Source organism: Odocoileus virginianus, chromosome 15, assembly GCF_023699985.2.
Source record: "Odocoileus virginianus isolate 20LAN1187 ecotype Illinois chromosome 15, Ovbor_1.2, whole genome shotgun sequence".
In the NCBI taxonomy this organism is placed as follows: Eukaryota; Metazoa; Chordata; class Mammalia; order Artiodactyla; family Cervidae; genus Odocoileus; species Odocoileus virginianus.
In genome coordinates this window covers 16,147,305-16,159,758 of record NC_069688.1, presented here as the reverse complement: position 1 = coordinate 16,159,758, position 12,454 = coordinate 16,147,305, and the positions used below count along the sequence as shown (strand labels likewise).

General features: G+C 34.9%; 1 long non-coding RNA gene across 1 annotated transcript in view; it reads left to right on the top strand.

The window, feature by feature from the left end:
* LOC139038445 (uncharacterized) overlaps window positions 1-4,783 on the top strand; it is a 95,074-nt gene extending 90,291 nt beyond the window's left edge. The window contains exon 3 of the long non-coding RNA XR_011491416.1: window positions 3,257-4,783. This is a non-coding gene — a long non-coding RNA (uncharacterized lncRNA). The remainder of the gene's footprint in view (window positions 1-3,256) is intronic.
* Window positions 4,784-12,454: the final 7,671 nt, after the last annotated feature.

The window sequence follows — 12,454 nt, the reverse complement described above, 5'->3', positions numbered from 1 at the left end:
CTGGAGCATTGTGAACCAGTCAAGAGAAATTTAAAAAGACTAATTAAAGGAAATAGATCATAATGGTAGATTGCTACTAAGTACTTTTTAAATGTCATTTTTTTCAAATTAATTTTCTCAGATTTGGCACCAATCAATTATACAAATTTTTTGTAGAAATTGCAAGCTAATTGCAAAATTTATATGAAAAAGATATGACCTAGAATATCAAAAAAAGAAGAAAGAAAGGAAAGAAAAAATTAAATTAGAAATCTTACTTAATTTTTAAAGCTTATGTAAAACTTCACTTAACAAGACTGTGTGGAATTTTAGCTTAATGGAACAAAACAGAGTTTAGAAATAGACCTGAACATACAGGGCCAATTTATTTTTATGAAACAGTGAGGGTATATCCACATGGAACAATGAACTATCTTAACTCTCACTACGCAAAATATATAAAAGTTAACTTGAAATAGATGCTAGATATAAATGTTAAAACCAAAACTGTAAAATTTATTTTTTTTAAAAAAAAGGAGAAAATACTTGCAAAATTGGGATAGGAAAATATTCATTAGATAGGACATAGAAGGCACACAAGCCAAGAAAATGATAAATTAGACTTCCCCCAAATTAAAAACTTCTGCTTATCACAAACACTCTTAACAAAGAGAGAAGACATACCATTAACTGGCAAAAATGCAAATGCAAAGTAAATGTCTAAAAAAGGCTTGTATTCAGAATATGTGAAGAACTGCAAATCTTTAGCAAAAGGAATAATATCTCAATAAAAAATAAGCTAGGTAAAGACCGAAACAATGACTTTTCAGAACAGGATACAAGGATGACCCATAAGTTCACAGAAAGGTGCAAAACATTACTAATCATCCAGTTTGTTGACTGGCATACTTTAAATATTTTTAAATAATAGTTGCTTCAACTCTAAATAGTATGTACTTGCTTCTGCATTGATGCTCTAGAGTATCTGTGCAAGAATCTATGCATTTGTTTTAACTGAGAAAAAGGTGTCTGTTTTCTTGCCTAAGAAAGTCAGCTACTCAAATCCTTCATAGACTCAAAACAATGTCCACTTTTGAAACATAGAGGGGACACTGCCAGACCCTCACTATCTGTTTTTGAGGATATATGGCAAAGAAAGGTGAAAGACCTTTTAAATAAGACCTGAATGCCATTAGTCATGAAGACAGGTTTTTAAAGTGAAGTCACAAATTTAATTCAGGCTTAAATTGAATACAGTAGGGAAAACAACTAGACAATTCATCTATGACCTATATCAAGTCTCTTATGATTATACAGTGGAGGTGAAGAATAAATTCAAGGGATTAAATCTGGTAGACAGAGTGCCTGAAGAACTATGCATTGAGGTTCATAACATTGTACAGGAGGTGGTGACGAAAAGTGTTTCAAAGAAAAAGAAATGCAAGAAAGCAAAATAGTTGTCTGAGAAGGCCTTACAAATAGAAAATAAGTGGAGCAAAAGACAAAGGAGAAAGGGAAAGATATACCGAGCTGCATGCAGATTTCCAAGGAATAGCAAGGGGAGATAAGAAATCTGTCTTAAGTGAACAATGCAAAGAAATAGATGAAAGCAACAGAATAGGACAGTCTAGAGATCTCTTCAAGAAAATCAGAGATACCAAGGGAACATTTCATGCAAAAATGGGCACAATAAAGGACAGAAACAGTATGGACCTAACAGAAGGAGAAGATATTAAGAAGAGGTGGCAAGAATACACAGAAGAACTATACAAAAAATATCCTAATGACCCAGATAACGGTCATGGTGTGATCACTCACCCAGAGGCAAAAAGGAACTGAAGAGCATTTTGTTGAAAGTGAAAGAGAAGAGTGAAAAATCTGGCTTAAATCTCAACATTCAAAAAACTAAGATCATGACATCTGGTCCCATCACTTTATGACTAATAGACGGGGAAACAATGGAAACAGTGACAGACTTTCTTTTCTTGGGCCCAAAATCACTGCAAGTGGTGACCGCAGCCATGAAATTAAAAGATGCTTGTTCCTTGGAAGAAAAGCTATGACCAACCTAGACAACATATTAAAAAGCAGAGACATGACATTGCCAACAAAGATCTGTCTAGTCTAAGCTATGGTTTTTCCAGTAGTCTTGTATGGATGTGAGAGTTGGACCATAAAGAAGGCTGAGCACTGAAGAATTGATGCTTTTGAGCTGTGGTGTGGGAGAAGACCCTAGAAAGTCCCTTGGACTTCAAGGCGATCAAACCAGTCATTGCTAAAGGAAATCAGCCCTGAATATTCACTGGAAGGACTAATGCTGAAACGTAAGCTCCAATACTCTGGCCACCTGATGCAAAGAGTGGACTCATTGGCAAAGACCCTGGTGCTGGGAAAGACTCATTGAGTGCAGGAGGAGAAGGGGCAACAAAGGATGAGAGGGTTGGATGGCATCATCAACTCAATGAACATGAGTTTGAGCCAACTGCAGGAGACAGTGAGGGACAGAGAAGCCTGGCGTGCTGCAGTCCATGGGGTTGCAAAGAGTTGAATATGACTTTGAGACTCAACAACATATGATATTTGTTTTTCTCTTTCCCATTTACTTTACTTTGTATAATAGATTCTAAGTTCATCCACCTCATTAAAACTGACTCAAATTCATTCCTTTTTATGGCTGAGTAATATTCCATATCATACATGCTCCACATCTCCTTTATCCATTCATCTGTTGATGGACATCTGGTTTTTTTCCAAGTCCTGGTTATTCTAAATAGTGCTGCAACAAACATTTGTATACATGTGTATTTTTTGAATTGTGGTTTTCTCAGGGTATATGCCTAGTAGTGTGATTTCTGTATCATATGGTAGTTTTATTCCTTTTTTTTTTTTTAAAGGAATCTCCATACTGTACTTCCTCAGTCCTGGGGGAAACAGAGGTGGGACAAGAAAAGGAATAAGGTTTTGGATGGATAGGTTAATCATCAGCTTGGCAGAAGAACTTGCTTTTAGGGGAACTAGGTTTTGGTGGCAAGATGCATGGACAGTTGGGGAATGTTAAAGCTTGTAGTGTCAAAGGTGAATAAAGATCATCAAGTTCAATTCTTTTCAAATTTGGAAACACAGAATTCCAAGTGAATGCCTCAGGGTTCCCATCAGGAGTGAAGTGACAACTGATCATGTGACTTAGGAACTTTCCACTTCAGCTTTCAATGGAACAGCTTAAATTTAATGTTTAATTATGAGACTTCCACAAAATGTTTCATATATTTTTTTAAAGGGCCCTCATGCAGAAGCCTGGACTTCCCTGTAGCTCAAACAGTAAAGAATCTGCCTGCAATGTGGGAGACCTGGATTCGATCCCTTCATCGGGAGGATCCCCTGGAGGAGGAAATGGCAACCCACTCCAGTATTCCTGCCTGGAGAGTTCCATGAACAGAGGAGCTTGGTGAGCTACAGTCCATGGGGTTGCAGAGTCAGACGACTGAGCACAACAGCAAACAACTGGGAAACAGAACCCTGGTAAAAAGCAGAGTGCTTATTTACAAGAGCCACTAGCTGGCCTTTGCTTTCTTTTTGCCATCACCATCATGGTCTGCAGTAGCAACTCCATACATGTTGGTTGAATTAGGCACTTGCCCAAAGCAACACTGAGAAGGAAATGGCAACCCATTCCATTATTCTTGCCTGGAGAATCCCATGGACAGAGGAGCCTGGCATGGAGTCGCAAGAATCAGACACAACTCAGCAACTAAACCAATCAACCAACCAACCATACTGTTCTCCATAGTGGCTCTATGAATTTACATTCCCACCAAGAGTACTGAAGGTTTCCGTTTTCTCCACATCCTCTCCAACATTTATTTTTTGTAGATTTTTTAATGATGGACATTCTGATTGGTGTGAGTTGATACTTCATTGTAGTTTTGGTTTGCTTTTCTCTAATAATGAGTGATATTGAGTATCTTTTCATGTGTTTATTGCCCTGTGGACACAGCAGGGGTAAGAGAGGGTAGGACAAATTGAGAAAGTAGTGTTGACATACATTCTCTATCATGTGTAAAATAAATAAGTAGTGGGAGGCTGCCTTATGTAAACAGGGAGCCCAGTCTGGTGTTTTTGATGACCTAGAAGGGTCATATATATAATTATGACTTATTCATATTGTTGTACAGCAGAAAATAGCACAACATTATAAAGCAACTATCCTCCAATTAAAAAAAATAAAAATGTGTGTGTGCTGTGATATGCAGGACCTTTAAACCATAGAGCATGGAGCTAAGCTACAACAGACAGACTATATTACCTTCCTTACAATATATTAATAAGTGTAAAATCCTCTTTCTCTACTAGTAACTTTCTATTGTATTACCATTTACCTTCTGTATGTAGAACCTCTTATAATCTGGAGAAACTCCTTTATAGTTTCCCCTGTTTTGTTACTCTGTTCTTTAAAATTTCTTGTAAGGGAAGGGATTTTTTTTCTGTGTTGCTAAGGTAACTTTGATGATAAAACAGAGCTTAGCACATAGTAGGGAGTCAATAACTTTTTTACTGAATGGAGAAATAAGCTATATATTTAGCTCATTTATTGGGCGTCAGACAGAACTACTTCTCTAAAATGAATCACTCTTTCCTCATGAATATTCTCTTCCCCTTTCTAAGTTTTGAAATGTCATTTCTCATAAATATGGCCTTTCATTATGAAATGGATATCAGAGTGAACCACAAAACAAACCATTGTTCCTAGAAGTAAGGGGATATGAAATTGTTAGAATATGCTAAGGAGGGCATTGTGCAACATTTCTCTGATATATCACAAAATTTCAATAAAGATTAATTAATTGAAAGTTCATTTGCACTTAAAAGTAACAAATGTGTAAAATTTAGAAGTTAACTTCTTTATTTAAAAAAAATTAAACTTAGTCTTCAAAAGTGAAATACTGATTTTATTTACCTAAGGCGTCACAAAATTCTTAGAACAATACAATAAATTTCAGTAAGTGAGGCCACAGATTCCAAATATACGATCATTTGAACAAGTCAAAATTTGCGTTTGAATTTACCTGAGGAGGAGTTTACTAAGCATATAATACTGTCAAGATTATTTCTAACAGGAGGTTTTGAAAAACAACTGATTTCACACACTTAATAGCGATTTGTTCTGCAAGAAAATACACCAACTTCCATGATCTTTATTTCCAGTACAAATCTGTTCAGCCAACATCTGGAAAACTTTAGTCATTAATCTCTGTTATTGTGTCTGAGAGTAATAATAAAATGGCTTGAGTAAGAAAGTCCTGTCATACAACCTAAGCCATAAATTCAACTTTGATGTTTACACACACATATACACATGAAGTGTTGTTGTTTTTTTAATGACTTTAAAATTAAATTACTTTTAATTTTAAATGATATTAAATGACTTTAATGACTTTTAAAAATCTTCTTTAATAAATTTATATTATAAAAGAGAATGTATAATTTTCAGACATGAGAACTCAAGTTTTGAGGAATTTTATCTTAGCTTTAAAAAGTTAATTAGAGAGGAGAACAAGATGGTGGAGGATAGGTGGATGTGGAGTACATCTCTCTCCATGGAAACATCAGCAACACACGTTCAGACACAGCGTGCACACAGAACACCAGCTGAGAGTGGCCAGGAGTCCCTGACCAGTGGGAAAGAATACATCAGTTCAGTTCAGTCACTCAGTCGTGTCCGACCCTTTGCGACCCCATGAATCGCAGCACGCCAGGCCTCCCTGTCCATCACCAGCTCCCGAAGTTTCCTCAAACTTATGCCCATCGAGTCGGTGATGCCATCCAGCCATCTCATCCTCTGTCGTCCCCTTCTCTTCCTGCCCCCAATCCCTCCCAGCATCAGGGCCTTTTCCAATGAGTCAACTCTTCACATGAGGTGGCCAAAGTACTGGAGTTTCAGCTTCAGCATCAGTCCTTCCAATGAACACCCAGGACTGATCTCCTTTAGTCCTAGGATGGACTGGTTGGATCTCCTTGCAGTCCAAGGGACTCTCAAGAGTCTTCTCCAACACCACAGTTCAAAAGCATCAATTCTTCGGTGCTCAGCTTTCTTTATAGTCCAACTCTCACATCCATATGTGACCACTGGAAAAACCATAGACTTGACCAGATGGACCTTTGTTGGCAAAGTAATGTCTCTGCTTTTTAATATGCTATCTAGGTTGGTCATAACTTTCCTTTCAAGGAGTAAGCGTCTTTTAATTTCATGGCTGCAGTCACCATCTGCAGTGATTTTGGAGCCCCCCAAAATAAAGTCAGCTACTGTTTCCACTGTTTCCCCATCTATTTTCCATGAAGTGATGGGACCAGATGCCACAATTCAACATAGGAGCACCTCAGTACATAAGACAAACATTAACAGACATAAAAGGACAAATTTACAGTAAAAAAATAATAGTAGGAGACTTTAACACCCCACTCACACCAATGGACAGATATCAAAACAAAAAATTAATAAGGAAGCATGTCTTAAATGATACATTAGATGAGATGGATCTCATTGATATCTTCAGAACATTTCATCCAAATGCAGAAGAATGCACCTTCTTCTCAAGTGCACATGGAATATTCTCCAGGATAGACCACATCTTGGGTCACAAATCAAGCCTCAGTAATTTTAAGAAAATTGAAATCGCATCAAGTATCTTCTCTGACCACAATGCTATGAGACTAGATATCAATTACAAGAAAACAAATGTAAGAAACACAAACAAATGGAGGTTAAACGACATGTTTCTAAATAACCAACAGGTTACTGAAGAAATCAAAAAAATTCTAGAAACAAATGACAATGAAAACACAACTCAAAACCGATGAGATGCAGCAAAAGTAGTTCTAAGAGGGAAGTTTATAGCAATACAATCGTACCTCAAGAAACAAGAAAACATCAAATAGACAACCTAACTTTACAACCTAAAACTGGAAAAAGAAAAACAAACAAAAAAAAACAACCCAAAAATTAGTAGAAAAAAAGAAATCATAAAGAGCTGAGCAGAAATAAATGAAAAAGAAATGAAAGAAACAACAGTAAAGATTAATAGAACTAAAACCTGGTTCTTTGAGAAGATAAACAAAACTGACAAACCTTTAGCTAGACTCATCAAGAAAAAAGAGAGAAGAATCAAATCAACAAATTTAGAAATGGAAAAGAAGAGTTTACAACAGACAATGCAGAAATACAAAGCATTATAAGAGACTCTTATGACCAACTATATGGCAATAAATTAGATAACCTGGAAGAAATGAACAGATTCTTAGAAAAGTTCAGTCTTCCAGGACTGAACCAGGAAGAAATAGAAATTATGAACAACTCATTTACAAGCACCGAAATTGAAGCTGTGGTCAAAAATCTCCCAAAAAACAAAAGTCCTGGACCAGATGGCTTCACAGAAGAATTCTATCAAACTTTTAGAGGAGAATTAATGCATATCCTTCTAAAACTCTTTCAAAAAATTGCAGAGGAAGGAACACTTCCAAACTCATTCTACGAGGCCACCATCACCCTAATACCAAAACCAAAGACAACAACAACAAAAAAGAAAACTGCAGGCCAATATCACTGATGAACATAGATGCAAAAATCCTCAACAAAATTTTAGCAAACAGAATTCAGCAACACATCAAAAAGCTCATACACCATGATCAAGTTGGGTTTATTCCAGGGATGCAAGGATTCTTCAATATACACAAATCAATCAATGTGATACACCATATTAACAAATTGAAAGATAAAAACCATATGATAATAGATGCATAAAAAGCCTTTAACAAAATTCAGCACCCATTTATGATTAAAACTCTTGAAAAAAATGGACACAGAAGGAACTTACCTCAACATGGTAAAGGCCATATATGATAAGCCTACAGCAAACATTATTCTCAATGGTGAAAAACTGAAAGCATTCCCCCTAAGATCAGGAACAAGACCAGGGTGTCCACTTTTACCACTATTATTCAACATAGTTCTGGAAGTCTTAGCTACAGCAGTCAGAGAAGAAAAAGAAATAAAAGGAATCCAGATTGGAAAAGAAGAAGTAAAGCTCTCACTGCAGATGAGATGAAACTGTACATAGAATACCCTAAAGATAGTATCAGAAAATTACTAGAGCTAATCAGTGAGTTTAGCAAAGCTGCAGGGTACAAAATCAATACACAGAAATCACTTGCATCTCTATACATTAACAATGAAAAATAAGAAAGAGAAATTAAGGAATCAATCCCATTCACAACTGCAACAAAAAGAATGAAAAATCTAGGAATAAACTTACCTAAGGAGACAAAAGAACTGTACACAGAAAATTATAAGATACTAATGAAAGAAATCAAAGATGACATAAACAGATGGAGAGATAGTCCATATTCCTGGACAGGAAGAATCAATATTGTGAAAATGACTATACTACCAAGTCCAATCTACAGATTCAATGTGATCCCTATCAAATTACCAATGGCATTTTTCACAAAGCTAAAACAAAAAATTTCACGGTTCATATGGAAGCACAAAAACCCCTGAATAGCCAAAGCAGTCTTAAGAAAGAAGAATGGAGCTGGAGGAATCAACCTTCCTGACTTCAGATTATACTACAAAGCTACAGTCATCAAGACAGTATTGTACTGGCACAAAAACAGAAATATAGACCAATGGAACAAGATAGAAAGCCCAGAAATAAATCCATGCACCTATGGGTACAAAGGTGCCTCCTTTTGACAAAGGAGGCAATATAATGGGGCAAAGACAGCCTCTTAAATAAATGGTGCTGGGGAAACTTGACAGCTACATGTAAAAGAATGAAATTAAAACACTCCCTAATACCATGCACAAAGATAAACTCAAAATGGGTTAAAGACTTTAAATGTAAGACCAGAAACTATAATGTAAACTCTTAGAGGAAAACATAGACAGGTAGAATACTCGATGACATAAATCAAAGCAAGATTTCTATGATCCACTTGCTAGAGTAATGGAAATAAAAACAAAAGTAAGCAAGTGAGACCTGATTAAACTTAAAAGCTTTTGCACAGCAAAGGGAACTATAAGCAAGGTGAAAAGACGACCCTCAGAATGGGAGCAAATAACAGCAAATGAAACTACTGACAAAGGATTAATTTCCAAAATATACAAGCTGCTCACACAACTCAATACCATAAAAATAAACAACCCAATCAAAAAAGTAGGGGAAAAGACCTAAACAGACATTTTTCCAAAGAAGGCATACAGATGGCTAACACACATTTGAAAAGATGTTCAACATCACTCATTATTAAAGAAATGCAAATCAGAACTACAATGAGATATCACCTCACACTGATCAGAATGACTATCATCAAAAAATCTACAAACAATAAATGCTGGAGAGGGTGTGGAGAAAAGGGAATGCTCTTGCACTGTTGGTGGGAATGTAAATTGATACAGCCACTATGGAAGATGGTATGGAGATTCCTTAAAAACTAGGAATAAAACCACCATATGACCCAGCAATCATATACTCTGAGGAAACCAAAATTGAAAGAGACATGTGTATTCCATTGTTCATTACAGTGCTATTTACAATAGCTAGAACATGGAAGAAACCTAGATGTCCATCAACAGATGAATGGATAAAGAAGTTGTGGTACATATACACAATGTAATATTACTCAGTCATAAAAAGGAACACATCTGAGTCAGTTCTAATGAGGTGAAGAACCTAGAACCTATTATACAGAGTGAAGTGAGTCAGAAAGAGAAAGAGAAATACCGTATTCTAATGCATATATATGGAATCTAGAAAAACGGTACTGAAGAATTTATTTACAGGGCAGCAATGGAGAAAAAGACATAGAGAATAGACTTATGGACATGAGGAGAGGGGAGAAGAGGATGAGATGCATGCAAAGGGTAATATGGAAACTTACATACCTTATGTAAAATAGATAGCCAATGGGAATTTGCTATATGGCTCAGGAAACTCAAAGAGGGGCTCTGTATCAACCAAGAAGGATAGGATGGGGAGGGAGATGGGAGGGAGGTTCAAAAGAGAGGGGATATATGTGTACCTATGGCTGATTCATGTTGAGGTTTGACAGAAAACTGCAAAATTCTATAAAGCAATTATCGTTCAATAAAAAATAAATTAATTTTAAAAAAGTAAATTAGAAAGGTCATGATTGAAAGAAGTGCTTTGAAGTTTTAAAAGGACACAGACAAACATATACACACATACATACCTGAAGGATTTCTTTTTCATCAACCTAGCCAATAATTTTCATTAAATTTATGACTATGTTTCTCAAAAATAGACTCCATGTCTATAACTGAAATGATTTAAAAACTGTTTCATAACTGACTGTATAGTACCTGATTAAAATTAAAGGGACTTCCCCGGTGGTCCAGTGACTAAGATGCTGCGCTTCCAATGCAGGGGTCCCTGTTTCAATTCCTGGTCACGAGCTAGATTCCACATGCTGCAACTGAGTTTGCATGCTACAACAAAGTTTGAAGATCCTGCATGCTGCAAAAAGACCTGGTGCAGCCAGAAAAATAAATATTTTTAAAATAAAATAATAATATAAAAGGACACATGCTTATGCTGAAAATTTGATCTTTCTGAAAGGTAAACATTGTTTAGTAAAATATGGATTTGAAATATCAGGGCACATTCATATTTTTGTTCTTGTTGATGTTGTTTAAGTGATATCCTAGTGCCTATTTCCACCTCCTTAGCCTCATACTGATTACCTTGATGTATAAATAAACCCATACCTAGAGACAATTCAAGAATATAAGTTATTTATGACTTTTATTTTCTTAGCCCATCACAGGCAAAGTGTAACAGAGAGGCTGAGTTTGATCTTAATTTTCTATACTTCCCTTTAGAACTGCTCAAACATTCACTAGACATTTATCTGGAAATTTATGGGACAAATATAATGCTAAGTGCTAAAGAAACAAATTGACGTATTTCCTCATTTTAAGAAGCTCATATTATAATAGGCTTAAAAATGTATAAGCAGATAGTAATTATTTGATACAAGAATGTTTTATTAATGTGTATGGTTTTGCCACTTAAATTCCCAAACTTCATTCACTATCTCCTGATATTTATTCTTTTTGGATATATGAACTATGATATATTTAATATTTTCTCATAGATTGGGCCATCATTTTCCCCTAATTATTGAAAAAGGAACATTTTATAAGACCAGTGTATAAAAACCTATTATCATTTACCACAAGGGAAAGTAATCTTAATGATAAATACAATTAAAAAGTGTATAAAGTACATAAAGTAATCCTAAAAATTAAAGTGCATAAAATAATCTTAAAAATAAATTACATTTCTAAAATAAATTACAATTTAAAAGTGCATAAATAAATTACATTTATTTAAAATTTATTTTTTGTAATTTATTTATTTATTTATAATAAATTATATTATTTATAGTAAATTTATAATAAATTATATTGTTTATTCTAAATAATTTATAATAAATATTACACTAATTATTATTAATTAATAAATTGATAAAATAATAAACAAATTTATTATTAATAAATCAATGTGATAAATTTATAATAAATTGTATTATTTATTTATAAATAAAATTTATTATTATTTAATTAAAATAAATTACAATTAAAAACTGCATAAAGTGCATAAAGTAATCTTAAAAATAAATTACCTCAAGTAATCTTAACAATTAAAGTGCATAAAGTAATCTTAAAAATAAATACAATTAAAAAGTGCATAAAAACTGTGCTTTTGCTTCAGTTGTGTCTGACGTTTTCTTTGGACTGAAGCCCGCCAGGCTCCTCTGTCGATGGGATTCTCCAGGCAAGAATACTGGAATGGGTTGCCATGCCCTCCTCCAGGGGATTTTCCCAATCCAGAGATAAAACCCATGTCTCTCATGTCTCCTGCATTGGCAGTCAGGTTCTTTACCACTAGTGCCACCTGGGAAGCCCAATTAAAACGGTGAGTTCTGTCTAAGTAGCTTCACCACACCAAGATTCTGAGTGTCCATCTACTCTCCCTAGGTTAAAAAAGAGAAGTTTAGCAACATCACCAGAAGGCTAAAGCCTTCACCAGACTGGAATTTTTGCCTGAGTTGATTGGAAGTTAGAAAGGCTGTTGAAAAGGGAATTACCTTCTCATTTTGTAATTCAATATTATTTTTGTTTTCAGTTTATTCTGATTTTTGTCTCTGTTTTCTTCTTCCTGTCTTCCTGTAGGTTACTGGAATATTTTCTAAAATTTCATTTTTATTCATGTGTAGTGCCTTTAAGTGTGTATCTCACATTCAAAATAGGACAACATTTTGTGGTTGTTATATATTTTTAACCACAGCCTATATGTGCCATCATTTTACCAGTTCTTTTGAAGCATAAATACCTTACCCCCCTTTACTTCCCTTTATTCTCCTCTATTTATAAACTTATTTTCTTAAATATTTCCTC